The sequence below is a fragment of the Grampus griseus genome (assembly GCF_964374135.1).
Source record: "Grampus griseus genome assembly, chromosome: 4".
NCBI classification, from domain to species: Eukaryota; Metazoa; Chordata; class Mammalia; order Artiodactyla; family Delphinidae; genus Grampus; species Grampus griseus.
The window spans coordinates 118250990-118266775 of record NC_138997.1 but is presented as its reverse complement, the minus strand read 5'-3'; the positions used below and the strand labels follow the sequence as shown (position 1 = coordinate 118266775).

At 36.9% G+C, this 15786-nt stretch overlaps 1 pseudogene across 1 annotated transcript; it reads right to left on the bottom strand.

Annotated features, from left to right (window-relative positions):
• Positions 1-13313: 13313 nt before the first annotated feature.
• On the bottom strand, positions 13314-14659 carry LOC309822310 (syntenin-1-like; annotated as a pseudogene). Its single transcript has 2 exons — positions 14627-14659; positions 13314-14382 (listed from the first exon to the last, which is right to left on the bottom strand). The product of its transcript is annotated as a syntenin-1-like (transcript).
• Positions 14660-15786: the final 1127 nt, after the last annotated feature.

Here is a 15786-nt window from a genome sequence, read left to right as displayed (position 1 = left end):
AATACATAAGACAAATGCTAACAGCCATAAAAGGGGAAATAGACAGTAACACAATCATGGTATGGGACTTTAACACCCCATTTTTATGAATGGACAGATCATCCAAAATGAAAATAAATAAGGAAACACAAGCTTTAAATGATACATTAAAAAATATGGACTTAATTCATATTCATAGGACATTCCATTCAAAAACAGTAGATTACACTTTCTTCTCAAGTGCTCATGGAACACTTTCCAGGATAGATCATATCTTGTGTCACAAATCAAGCCTTGGTAAATTTAAGAAAATTGAAATCGTATCAAGTATCTTTTCCGACTACAATGCTTTGAGATTAGATATCAATTACAGGAAAAAATCTCTAAAAAATACAAACAAATGGAGTCGAAATAATACACTACTAAATAACCAAGAGATCACTGAAGAAATCAAATAGGAAATCAAAAAAACACCTAGAAACAAATGACAATGAAAACACAATGACCCCAAACCTATGGCATGCAGCGAAAGTACTTCTAAGAAGGAAGTTTATAGCAATACAATCCTACCTCAATAAAAAGAAAAATCTCAAATAAACAATCTAACCTTACAACTAAAGGAACTAGGGAAAAAGAACAAACAAAACCCAAAGTTAGTACAAGGAAAGAAATCATAAATATCAGAGCAGAATTAAACGAAATAGAAACAAAGAAAACGATAGCAAAGATCAATAAAACTAAAAGCTGGTTCTTTAAGAAGACAAACAAAATTGAAAAACCATTAGCCAGACTCATCAAGAAAAAAAGGGAGAAGACTCAAATCAATAGAATTAGAAATGAAAAAGGAGAAGTAACAACTGACACTGCAGAAATAGAAAGGATCATGAGAGATTACTATAAGCAACTCTATGCCAATAAAATGGACAACCTGGAAGAAATGGACAAATTCGTAGAAATACACAACCTTCTGAGACTGAACCAGGAAGAAACAGAAAATATACACAGACCAATCACAAGCACTGAAATTGAGACTGTGATTAAAAATCTTCCAACAAACAAAAGCCCAGGACCACATGGCTTCATAGGCGAATTCTATCAAACATTTAGAGAAGAGCTAACACCTATCCATCTCAAACTCTTCCAAAATATAGCAGAGGGAGGAAGACTCGCAAACTCATTCTACGAGGCCACCATCACTCTGATACCAAAACCAGACAAAGATGTCACAAAGAAAGACAACTACAGGTCAATACCACTGATGAACATAGATGCAAACATCCTCAACAACATACTAGCAAACAAAATCCAACAGCACATTAAAAGGATCATACATCATGATCAAGTGGGGTTTATCCCAGGAATTCAAGGATTCTTCAATAACACAAATCAATAAATGTGATAAACCATATTAACAAATTGAAGGAGAAAAACCAAAAGATCATCTCAATAGGTGTAGAAAAAGCTTTTCACAAAATTCAACACCCATTTATGATAAAAACCCTGCAGAAAGTAGGCAAAGAGGGAACTTAACTCAACATAATAAAGGCCATATATGACAAACCCACAGCCAACATCATTCTCAATGGTGAAAAACTGAAACCATTTCCTCTAAGATCAGGAACAAGAAAAGGTTGCCCACTCTCACCAGTATTATTATTCAATATAATTTTGGAAGTTTTAGCCACAGCACTCAGAGAAGAAAAAGAAATAAAAGGAAACCAAATCGGAAAAGAAAAAATAAAGCTGTCATTGTTTGCAGATGACATGACACTATACATAGAGAATCCTAAAGATGCTACCAGAAAACTGCTAGAGCTAATCAATGAATTTGGTAAAGTAGAAGGATACAAAATTAATGCACAGAAATCTCTGGCATTCCTACACACTAATGATGAAAAATCTGAAAGAGAAATTAAGGAAACACTCCCATTTACCACTGCAACAAAAAGAATAAAATACCTAGGAATAAACCTACCTAAGGAGACAAAAGACCTGTATTCAGAAAACTATAAGACACTGATGAAAGAAATTAAAGATGATACAAACAGCTGGAGAGATATACCATGTTCTTGGATTGGAAGAATCAACATTGTGAAAATGACTCTACTACCCAAAGCAATCTACAGATTCAATGCAATCCCTATCAAACTACCACTGGCATTGTTCACTGAACTAGAACAAAAAATTTCACAATTTCTATGGAACACAAAGACCCTGAATAGCCAAAGCAATCTTGAGAACGAAAAATGGAGCTGGAGGAATCAGGCTCCCTGACTTCAGACTATACTACAAAGCTACAGTAATGAACACAGTATGGTACTGGCACAGAAACAGAAATATAGATCAATGGAACAGGATAAAAAGCCCAGAGATAAACCCACGCACATATGAACACCTTATCTTTGATAAAGGAGGCAAGAATATATAGTGGAGAAAAGACAGCCTCTTCAATAAGTGGTGCTGGGAAAACTGGGCAGCTACATGTAAAAGTATGAAAAGAGAACACTCCCTAACACCATACACAAAAACAAACTCAAAATGGATTAAGGTCCTAAATGTAAGGTCAGACACTATCAAACTCTTAGAGGAAAACATAGGTAGAACACTCTACGACAAAAATCACAGCAAGATCCTTTTTGACCCATCTCCTAGAGAAATGGAAATAAAAACAAAAATAAACAAATGGGACCTAATAAAACTTCAAAGCTTTTGCACAGCAATGGTAACTATAAGCAAGACAAAAAGACAACCTTCAGATTGGGAGAAAATATTTGCAAATGAATCAACTGACAAAGTATTAATCTCCAAAATATATAAACAGATCATGCAGTTCAATATTAAAAAAAACTAATGACCCAATCAAAACATGGGCAGAAGATCTAAATGGACCTTTCTCCTAAGAAGACATACAGATGGCCAAGAGGCACATGTAAAGCTGCTCAACATCACTAATTAGTAGAGAAATGGAAATCAAAACTACAATGAGGTATCACCTCACACCAGTTAGAATGGGCATCATCAGAAAATCTACAAACAACAAATGCTGAAATGGGTGTGGAGAAAAGGGAACCCTCTTGCACTGTTTGTGGAAATGTAAATTGATACAGCCATTATGGAGAACAGTAGGGAAGTTCCTAAAAAAACTAAAAATAGAACTACCATATGACCCAGCAATCCCAGTACTAGGCAGATACCCAGAGAAAACCATAATTCAAAAAGGCACATGCACCCCAATGTTCATTGCAGTACAATTTACAATAGCCAGGTCATGGAAGCAACCTAAATGCCCATCGACAGATGAATGGATAAAGAAGATGTGGTACATATATACAATGGAATATTACTCAGCCATAAAAAGGAATGAAAGTGGGTCATTTGTAGAGATGTGAACGGACCTAGAGACTGTCACACAGAGTGAAGTAAGTCAGAAAGAGAAAAAGAAATATCATATATTAATGCATGTATGTGGAATCTAGAAAAATGGTACAAATGAACCAGTTTGCAAGGCAGAAATAGAGACACAGATGTAGAGTATGAAAGTATGGACACCAAGGGGGGAAAGTGGAGGCAGGCAGCAGTGCTAATGGTGGGATGAATTTGGAGGTTGGTATTGACATATATACACTAATATGTATAAAATAGATAACTAATAAGAAATTGCTGTATAAAAAATAATAAAATAAAAATTTTAAAAAGAGACCAAAAAAAGCAAAAAAACAAAAGCAAGCAAAAAAAAAATTCATGCCAAGTTCAGCTTACTGATTAATTACCAATTGTACTTAAGTGTGCATATTAAGTGTACTTAAGTGTGCATATAAAAAAAAACTACAAAGGCACATTTCTTAAAAAATGGCCAAAAAGGCTATATAATCCTCTTTTGGGATCTTTTTCCCCATAGTTCTAAAGTTCCAAAATTATAGGTTGACTTTTACTATTAAGTGAAAATACACAAATACTTTCCTATTGACCTGTGAGTAGAGTAATACAAGTCTGTGTGGCTTAATCCTTCCAGAATAACATTTGGTAGGACTATTGATGTTATACTAGGAAATTAAACCCACGTTCTCTCCAGGAGAACATGGAAGAAATATGATAATCCAACGATTCTCTTGGAGCCTACTTGCAAAATTTTAATTTTGACCCCTTCAGACTAGCTTGATCCCATACTAGATTTAAAAGACTAGTCTTTTTAAAAAGTGCTTGTATTTTTGGACAATTCGATCTAAAAACATTATGAAAATTGAATATGTTTGTAAATTTTATTGGCTTCTACTCCCACTTCTGATCTCTTTTGCTGAGCAACCAGTTCTTATGCCAAACTAATCGTCCCCAACTAATCCCTTGTTTCTTCACACTGTAGAAGATGTGTCAAATATGCTTGGCAAATCTGCTCTAGAGTTTTGCTCTTTGAAGCGTAGTCTGTGGTCACACATGGCTCACAGAGGAGCAGACTAGAAATGAAGACTCTCAGGCTCCACCTCAGACCTACTGTATCAGAATTCGCACTTTTAAGAGTAATCCTAGATGGCTGGTTTGCACTTTAAAGGTTGAAGAAAACTCCTCTTAGGATCTCTTTGTAATTACTCTTTGGAACAACAGTTCTCAGCCCTAGTTGCACATTAGAATCACCTGGGGAACTTTCAAAATTCCTAGTCCTGTTGCCCAGGGCACACACTTGTCTATAGCAGAATCACTGGACATGGTCCAGGTATCAGTATATTTTAATGATCCCCTGATGATTCCAATGTGCAATGAAGATTGAGACTCTTTAGAGTGAATCAGAATCACCTGGTGATATTCTCAAAACACAGATTCTGACCCTCAAAGGCCCCGAATTCCTGATTTAGTAGGTAATGGGTGGGATCTAAGATGTACCTTGAACAAGTTCCAAGTTGCTGTTGCTGCTACTCAGGTAGCCATGCTTTGAGAAATACGGAATTAGAGGATGTGACTCAGAGGGGAAAATTTCAAAAACTGTTGCCAAGGAAAAAGTATTACTCCCTCTCCAGCCTATCTCCTCCTATTCCTTATAAATAAATTGATGAATTCAATATTTATGAGCCTTCTGACACCCTGAACTTCTTTACTCTGAAACCCATATCTTTACTGTTCTTCAGAAACCCAATCACTGAGCCGCATCATGGCTATTTTTTTCAGCACCCAGAACAGTTCCACCAAAAAAAAGTCAGACTTCATACTAGATAGATACACTTGAACACAACCCAAAAAATACTGACAGCATATTCTTCTTTCCGGATTTTTTCATCCCAATAAATGACATCACCGTTTACCTCAACTATGTGATCTATTATGTCCCAGAGTCATCTCTGATTCTCTTTTCTCTTTTACATTATGTCCAATATGCCAACAAGTTCTACTGATCATTTCCCTGTAACACCCTTAATCATATCTTCTCTTTTCCCTATTTACCGAGAGCAATCATCTTAGTCTCTGTTTCCTCACAGATGGTTGTGTCTTTCCCTATCCTCATCCACTCAGGCACCAATTGAATTGTTAAAATACAAACTGCTTGTCACACACAAATCTTGCTTCCACAATTTAAAAGTGCCAATATTTCTCCATTACACATAAAATAAAATCCAAAATAAATAGGGCATTTAGAATACTTCCACAATCTTATCTTCTCCCTCAGTACACCTTTCCAATCTATCTCCCACAACTTTTCTTCATAAGTCTGCTGAATTCCCAAACCCACTGAATCTCTCATGATTCCATAAACATGCTATTTATTTCCATTATTTTACATATATATATATCAAATAGGATATGTAATATATATTCTATGTAGTTCTATATAATTCTATAATATATAACTAGAAACCAACTCTTCACTGTTGTTTTAAAATACAATTCAGTCTTTAAGACTCAGGTCTCATATTTCCTCAAATTCAAAGTCTTCCTCAATACACTTGAGTAGAAAAATAACTTATTCCATTTTACCATTTAGTATTTTCCTATTGATAGTTTTACATCAATATGTCTTTCTGTATTCACAAGTGTCCCTCACAGCATTTAGCAATATCTGGCTCTCAAAAAAATTGTTGCATTTGTTATTACATAAATGGCAGAAATATCATCAAATAGTAATTCTCTGCCCTTCAATATTGTTACCTTGCCCCACTTCAAACATATACCAAAAAAGATAGACTCAGGGAAAATTCTCTCTTTACTGTAGATACGGAATTCTTTTCCATGAGTTCATATGGATTAGATAATCCTGACGATGCCATTAGCAGTTACTGCAGTTCTCTAAAAGTGTAAGTTCAAAGTCATCAATCAGGTTTCCAAAGCCATATTTTAGCCCATTCCTATAATAAGAAAAGAACTGGGGTAGGAAAATGATGGGGAAAACTTTTTTCTCACTAGGTAAAACTATATTCCTGCCACTATGAAACTAATAAAAACGACCATTTATTTTCTGTCCATTTCAAATACAGCTCTTTCACATACATTTTTTTTTTTTTTTTTTTTTTGCGGTACGCGGGCCTCTCACTGTTGTGGCCTCTCCCGTTGCGGAGCACAGGCTCCGGACGCGCAGGCTCAGCAGCCATGGCTCACGGGCCCAGCCGCTCCACGGCATGTGGGATCCTCCCGGACCGGGGCACGAACCCGTGTCCCCTGCATCGGCAGGCAGACCCTCAACCACTGCGCCACCAGGGAAGCCCTCACATACATTTTTATACCAACATCGAGATGGAGAGAAAATTTTCCTGTCTTTCCAGTTGAGCAAACTGAGACACAGGGAAACTAAATAATTTCCATGTCATATAATTAGTGACAGGTTTAAGATATAGCTAGTAGTCTGCTTTTTAACACACCAGAAGACTTTACAGCCAATAGCTGCTTTCCATTTCAATTACATGTGCAGTCCGGAGCATGCCGAGAGCGTGATAAATGACATGATGTTTGTTATACTATTGAAGTCCAGAACTGGAGGACAAGACTACAGAATTAAACTAAAACCAACTTCATAGAAAGATATTAAACTAGCAAATATTTACATGTTCTAAATTTACAAATTACTAATAGCAATTTAGTAACTGAATTATGCATTTAATATTACTAAATAGTAATTTGGTAGACAAATATATTTCAAGAAGAATAAGTGAATCTTACTTCTTAAAAGGATCATTTGAAGGTCAGCATGAGTCAGAGTAAGAAAAAGACAACACCTTAACTAGTTCAGAAGTTACCCAGCTAATACTGTGATGTAATCACATAAATTAACTCAGAAACAACCAAATTATTCAGAAGATGAGAGGTAAGAATATAAAATATATATAGACAGCTTCATTAAATTTATTATATCCTTCCCTGCCTTAATAAAGACAGTAGATTAAATGTAGTTAAGAATTTACTTGATGACTCAGGGTAATTATTTTATAATTACAGTTCTGTACTACAGTATGGAAACATTCCTTCCCCTCTCCCATCCTTGACTTGGTACTATGTGTAAGCCGTATCTTGCTTTTTGCCAAAAATTCTGGCAGACATCTATGTTGTTCTCATTGCTCCTATGTCTTTTCCTCTTTGACCTGTCACTTGTTATTGCTGTCAGACTTTTTTTTGTTTCTTTGTTATCTCATGGCTCATTTCTATTCTCCAGTTGTAAATTAGGATGGATTTGAGGATTATCAGATCTCAGAAAACCAAACCATAAAACTATCAGAAAAATGCTGTCAAATACAGAAATTTGTTCTTTTCATTTTCACTTGAGAAAATAGTATGGGGACAAAAACCCAGTAAAAGACCGGGATCTGTCCCAGTAAAACAAGGAAGGTCAGTCATGCTGGAAGTAGAATCACAAAGGGACCCTGATTTGACATACAAAAAGCCATCCTGTACTATTCCGAGTATCTTGGACATGGGGAAATAAATGTGACCTTGTAGGTTATTGAGACCTGAGAATTGCCCTATTGAAGAAAGAAAACAGACTTTCGAGCCTGAGACCAACCCTAAATTTAGGGGTGAATTGTTTAAGGAGCCACTCTCTTTGAAAAGATAAGGATTGTATTCCAGATGAAAGCAAGTCTAGCAAGTCATTCAGCCCATGCAGGATCTTTTAGAGGTTATAACACGTTTCCTTGCACATCAGCATCCAGTCTTGGGTTTCCTGTCCATCTCCCGTATCAGTATTTCAGATTAAAATTCCCTCTGATGAGCAGGAAACTTTCACTGAGTCTGTAACCTTTGCTCTTGGTTCAGTTATGAGAAATCATGGCAGAGGGCAGCAAAGAGAAGTGGGACTTTCCCTATACGACAGTCACAGTAATAATGGGAGGATAGTGGCACTGGTGTTTTGAGAGGTTAATCACAGTGAAGCACCCAGACAGCCCTGAGAGTGGCAGGGAGAAGAAGGCAGTGTGGAGAAGCAACTGCCACTTGGTTTGAAAGGCATGTGTGAAAAATACGCTTTTTTTACTTCTTACTATACCACAGAAAGATGACCCTTAAATAGGAGAGGTCACAAGTTACAATTTGAATGATAATAAATAGACTTTATAACTACTGTTTATTTCATTAATTTCACTTACAGTGCTTTCCTGATTTGTTCAAGATCATTTCAGAAGTCTGAGGTTGCTGTAAAGCGCTTATTAGTTTAGTGGTCACTTTAAGCACCAGTATCGTCACGTACGTTTGCCAAAGCTAAGTAAAAGATAAAAATCTGGGGGTGCTCTGGAAAGTGAGTGTGTGCTGCCCTGGATCCACACAGTTAATAACCACACACATACACACACACACATACACACACACACACACACACACACAAACATGGACTCCAGAAAGAAAGAAAGAGTACACAGTCTGCGCTGTAAATCATTTTCCTATTTTTATAATATGCACATTTAGATATTTTGCTGCTCTAAATTATCCTTATCTGTTAAAGGCATACATCATGTTCTTCTCAAGCAAGTTGTTGTAAGAAATACTTAAATGTCTAAGGTGGATTACAGTACATTAGAGGTATATTTTAAGATCATATTTTTCTTTGGGAGCTTTCACACTCTATTAGAGAAGGTGCTATTAATCATTAACTAGGATGAATTGAAGAGCCATACTGAAATTGCAACACAAGGATTAGGTCTCTACTGGAAATTAGAAGATAGAGTAAGAAATTGTAATTAATCAGCCCCCAATTTTTGGTATCTCTGAATATGTATCTTTCTGAACCAAACTTCAGAATGGAGTGTTGCTGTTTTGTGTCAATAGCTGTGCTGTCTAATATGGTAGCCACTAACCATATGTGGACATTTGAATACAAGTTTAAGTTAACTGCAGTTAAATAAATAAAAATTGTGCCCCTCAGTTACACTAACCATGTTTCAGGTGCCCAACAGTCATGTTTGGCCTAGTGGCTACCATATTGAATACAGATGTAGAACATGTCCATCATCTCAGGAAGTTCTATTGAATAGTGCTGGTGTATAGGATGATTTTCCTTTTTTCCTTCTACATCACCCAGGTACACATTAAAATGTAAGCCATTATGCCAACATTTGAGAATGGCATACCCCAATACGCTGGCTAGCTAAAATGGAAGACAGTTTAGTGATACAAACACATCTTTTTTTCCACCTTTTCTTTCCTGGACTTAAGATACAGTAAGGTTTAAATGCTTTCAGAATTTGTTCAGTCCTCACGGTTAGCTAGGTTGAGTATACCCTTGAAAAAGGAAATCCAGTTGCTGATTTTCCCCATACACTGGGATATTATTTCTTGGATTCAGCCTTGGGGAATGATAATATACAATTTGGGAAATAAAATGAAAGAAAACTGCAGTCCCCTCCCCTTCCAGGTAACAGGAGAGCAGAGAGACATATACTTGTTTATGGACCATCAAATAGTTCCATGAATTAAAGATCCTTGCACTAAATTCAGGTCTCTTCTGTGAATTCCCAACGGGTATTAAATTTAAATACCTCTCAGGTTCTCACCATAAGGCCATTAGGACAAACATAAGATCTCTGTTGGTATAATTTCCTTTCTCTTCCTCCAGGTAACTGTATTTTGAAAAGGTAATCAAGATTAGGAATTGCCTTCATTCAGGCAAAGATGGGATTTAGTTAAATAGGTATAACCGATTAAGAAATGCTCTATGTATTTGAAGATGAGAAATCTACTAACTGGTCTGAGGCATCACAGTAATGTAATGGATGGTGGACAGACAGGTTCTAATCTGAGTACCAGCCTATTATAGCCACAGAGATGTTGAGATTTTGTGGAGTCTCAGGGTGAGCAAAAGACCACCAAGACTTAGCAGGTTTCTAGGGAGCTGTTGAAAAAAAGAAATACACCAGAGGTTTAGCTGTGGATTAGTTGTGCCTTGAGCACTCAACAGTCAGGATTTCTGTCAAGATTTGAAAGCAATGCCATCTGATAGTCACTAGCTTGAATTATCAGCAGGTCTTGGAAGCTTTGAACTTTCTGGTGATTAAGTGCCCTTTATCCAGTCTTTTGCCACCATATGTGCTTTTTTTAGTCAGAGTATGTTACATTAACTGGTTTCAGAAGTCTGGGTGACCCGAATATACAACTCTAATGTCTCAAATAAAGAACATAGGACTGTAATTGAATACTGCCATGTTGCATACTTGAATACTATGAATATTATGACTACTATGCAGTTACGATTTGACATATGGTTAATATGGTGTGTCTGGATGAGTTACTTAAATATGGTCAAGAACTTAAAAGGAACCCATCCATACAAATCACAATTACTGCTCCTGCTGACAGATTATCTGGGAAGAAATAAAAGGATATCTTAGGGAAGCCAGCTCTGGTGAATCTGTGGCAGAGACCCTGCCTCATATGACCTCTCAGACTGCCTAACATATTGACATCACTTCATGATGATGCTACCAAGTAGAACTTTACCTGGTCCCAAAGAAACTTTTCTTTTTTATCACAGAAAATCTTCTGAGAAGGGTAAAATGCCCAGTACAATAAGCTAGTAAAAATTACTTCAACTAGATTGTTCTTGTACAAAGACCTTGCCCATATCATCTAAACAATGGGTGGGAAATTAGTTGGAATACTAATTTGTAGCAAGAGCATTTTATTTATTCTGTTGCTCAGAATAGGGAGGTTCTGGGGTATAACTTAGGAGACAGTGACCAGGAGTTGCTGTAGGATTGCTCAGCATATACCATATCTGTGATTTAGCAGGCCCAGAGACCCTGTAAGTTAGCTCAGGGAATCAAGGAATAGAGGGAAACAGATTGTCTTACAAAACAGCCCAACATGTGCTAATATTAGTAAGCACCTTAATCACTTAGCTTTAAAAAAAAGAGAGAGCCCTATTTAGTGGGAAAAGAACAAACCCATCCTTATATACCATATATATAAGGCCAGTCCATATACTCTATATTTAAACATGTAAAAGTTATAAATTAGAATAACAAATTGTTAAATCAAATTGTTCCCTGTAGACAATTAAATCTTCACAATTAAATTTTTTTAATGTAAATAAAATCATTGTTTTTATATTATTGAAAGTTGGCACGAGAAAATCAAAGACAACTAAATCTTTTTTTGCCCACCTTTTGATGTTCTACTGATGAGCCGACAATGTTTGAATAATAAATGGAACATTGATAATTTATAAATGATTTTGTATTTAGCTCATAAGATTTATTTCTTATCTTACATACATCAAAATCACTATTCTGGGATAAAGAAGATGTGGTGTGTGTATATATATATATATATATATATATACATATATATATATACACACAATGGAATACTATTCATCCATTAGAAAGAATGAAGTAATGCCATTTGCAGCAACATGGATAGAACGAGAGTTTACCATACTAAGTGAAGTCAGAAAGAGAAAGACAAATACCATATGATATCACTTATATGTGGAATCTAAAATATGACACAAATGAACTTATTAATGAAATAGACTCACAGACATAGAGAACAGACTTATGGTTGCTAAGGAAGAGGAGAGGTGGGGGAGGGATGGATTGGGAGTTTGGGATTAGCAGATGCAAATAATTATAAAATGGATAAACAACAAGGTCCTACTATACAGCAAAGGGAACTATATTCAATATCCTATAATAAACCATAATGGAAAAGAACAGGTAATAGAATACATATACTCTATTATATATATAATTGAATCACTTTGCTGTATACCAGAAAGTAACACAACATTGTACATCAACTATACTTCAATAAAAAATAAATTAAAAACAGTTCCTCTTTTCCAGCTGCAAAAAAACCCCATCATTATTCTGTAATAATCAAGATATGCACATAACTTTTTGGCCCTGTGGAAGGCAGAATTCTAAGGTTGGCCCTACAACGTATCCTAGCCCCTAGTGTACCCGGGACTCCCATTTATTGCATTCAACCAAGGGCTAATCTAGCTTTGCTGTGAAGGTATTTTGCAAATGTAATTAAGATCTAGAATCAGTTTACCTTAAAATAGATTCTTTTTTTTTTCAGACTAAAATCTAACTTTATTTATACATTTTCAATTAAAATAGAATAGGCATAAACCAAAGAGAAGGAAAAACAAATCAGGATGAAGTGTCACTGTCATTCTGTTTGCAGGGAGGGGTCAGGAAATGGAACAAATGACCAGGATAGCATTCTAAGACATCCCAGAGCAGCTAGGTTACATGTAAGTGCCAAAACCAGGTATTATCCCACTTAATCTACACATGAAAAAGAAGTCAAAGTTTCTCCTATTTAGTACAAGAATTTTTACATTACATATATAGTGATTCATTTCTCAGAAAGTGACACCAGTAACTTTTAGAGGAAAAGTTTCCATTACACAAGGACTAGAAAATCTCAAATGCAACTAAGCAGCTGTGCTATTGCTCAATATGTACCGTTACACTGCTCTGGGCTAGTGTCCGTTTCAGTTTAACAGAGAACTGCATTTGGGGTTTTAGAAAGGCAGCAATAGTTTGGCTTTTATTCTAGATGCTTAATGTTGTTTGTTAAGGTGACAGTCCAAGCATATTAAGTAAAGGTAGTTAAAACATAATGACAGTCAATATAGTCTCTTGCAGCCTACATACACTGTATAATAATGCTTACATGGAATGAAACCAGTGTTACTTAATTGGTGTTTTATACAAACAGAACCGAAAGAAAAAAGTAATCATTCTAAATGTACTATGGTAACAGTAAAAACGCACATATACCATAGAACTAAAGTGATATGAACAGCACTACCTGATACCCAGGATCGAAGGTGACTGGTTCCAACAAAGCTGAGCCTGTATCAGTCATCCTAATGACACGGGTTGTAAAAGCATCTGGTTTCCAGTAAAGACACTAGTCTATGAAAGTAAGGCTTTCAACTGTAAAATCAGGATAAGGCTACAACTATCTTGAAGTCTGAACAAGATATCAGATCAAACAGTAAGATCCCCAGCCCTACTGTAAGACAGGAAGGTCCTCATGCAGCATATGCCTGCTGGCTCCTAGAAAGCTTCATGTGCATAATAGAAAGGTACGTTGCCAGAGATGTAAACGGGAGAACTTCAGTGAAGTTTCTACTGTGCCGTGACTTCCAAACCTCAGGAATGGTGTGATCCATCAAGCTTTTCATAATGCTTGGTGCCATCCGTTTAATAATATGTTCCAATATAAAAACAGGCATGATTGTAATAGTAACTACATTCCCAGCTGTTGACAGTATGTCTGCGATTTGAGAGCCCTTCAGTCCAATGACATTCTGTCAGTTGACCTCACAGATGTTGTGTTCCGTGAGAAGACCGTTTCTAGCTGCAGAACTATGGATGTGATTTTTCCATTTTTAAAGACAAAGCCAACATGTCCAGTACTGTCCTTATGCATGGTAATTGTCCGTTCAAAGGGCCTGTCACGAATGGTCATAGTAATCTTCTCTCCAAAAGCCTGCTTGAGCACCTTGTGTGCTCAGTTGGAGCTCCAGCTAGCACAGTTCTTCCCGTTGATCTGGAGCACCTGGTCCCCGAATCGCAGACCAACCAGCAAGGATGGAGAATTTGCCTGGACTAGCTGAACAAATATACCATTATCTATGGATTTAAGCCTGAGTCCAATTTTTCCATCTTGATCCTTACACAAAATGACTTCCCGAATTCCTTGCTTAATTTCTGCTCTGTGGATTCCAGTATCATTACCAGTTACAGGAGCCACCATATAGTTCATACTGGAAGCTCTTGCTACCAACTGCCCCTGACTTGGTGCTCCAGGGACCATGGCCATATTTGCACGTATTTCTTCTTCATTTAAACTCAGGCCCATGTACTGAGAGAGCTCCGGATACAGTTTAGGATAGAGATTTCCATCTTGAGAGATGGGAGCAGAAGCTTCAGATAGAATTGCTGGATTGGCAGGGTTTGCAGAAAAGGCAGTTTGAGCTTGCTGTTACATCTCCAGGCAGCTAGCTTTCTGCTCAGGACGTAAAAAGTCTTCTAATGGAAATACCCATATAATTTGCTTCTCCTTAAAGAGGTTAGCCTGATGTAGATTGTAGCCCTCTTTATCTTCCAATCCAACATTTGCCAGTATCAACTGCTGCTTTCAAAATAAAAAAAACTCTGCTCAAAGTCTACTATGGTTAATTTAAAGTTCAATTCCATAAAAACTGAATCACCTTGTCTACCCTCAGGTCTTCAAGAGATGGGTACAGAGACATTTTTGCAGGATTTTCCTCCCAATCAAATCCACACATAATTGGCTGCTCTGTGGAAATGGAGATGGACCCTCTAATTATGTGCTCTTCTGCCAGGTGGCAAGATGCTGAGCTCTGTCAGCAGAGGAAGCTGGAGGCACACGAGGCCTCAGGGACCCACGCGCTGCAGCCGCCGCCGGTCACTGGCTCAGACTTCTGAGACCCAGAGAGAGGAGGGCGGTGCGCGCCCGACGACGGCGCGCGCCCGAGGACCGCCCGCGCCTTCCCCTCACGCCTTCCGTCTCCTAGAGAGATTCTTTGGGTGGGCCCGACCTAATCACATGAGCCCTTTAAAAGCAGGGATCAAAGAGAAAGTCAGAGACTCAAAGCATGAGAAGATTCATTGCACTGTTTCTGGCTTCTAAATGGATGAGGCCACATGACAAGGAATGCAGGCTGCCTCCAGAGCTGAGAGCAACTCTTAGTCCAGCCAACATCTTGCTATCAACTCTGTGATACCCTGAGCATGAACTCAGCCAGGTTGTGCTGGACTTCTGACCTGCAGAACTGAGTACTAACACATGAGTGTTGTTTTAAGCCACTAAATTTGTAATTTGCTGTGTATCAATAGAAAACTAACAGACCTTCATTAAAAGTTATACTGATGACATCTTTAGAGTAATGTGATTGAATGCCACTTTGTTTTTTAAATCTTGGTTTAACAATCTGTCATACAGAGATTAGAAAATCTTGTTGAGTTTAGTTTATTTTGATCCTTGGGTCTAATCACTACAGTTAATAAAGAGATCTCAAAAGATATATAAATCTTGGCTAAACTTACTAAATAATGATACTTGGAGTTTTATTCCTAGTCACCCATTATACAAAGACTTGCTGAAATTCAAGAAGCAAATTTTATACGTCCTAAGGTTTGTTAATCAGTTATTATGGAAACTAATCAGAAGATATTATATTTTTGTATTTGTAATAAATGTGTTCAAAATTAACTAAAATTATTTGCTTATAATATTTTAAAACAGGTTATAAAATTCTCTTGCCAAGTTTTTCACTTTTAAGAATGTGAAATCTGTAACCTATTTTCAGTAGCAAAATCATATGACATGAAGTATTTCCTAGTATACATATCCATT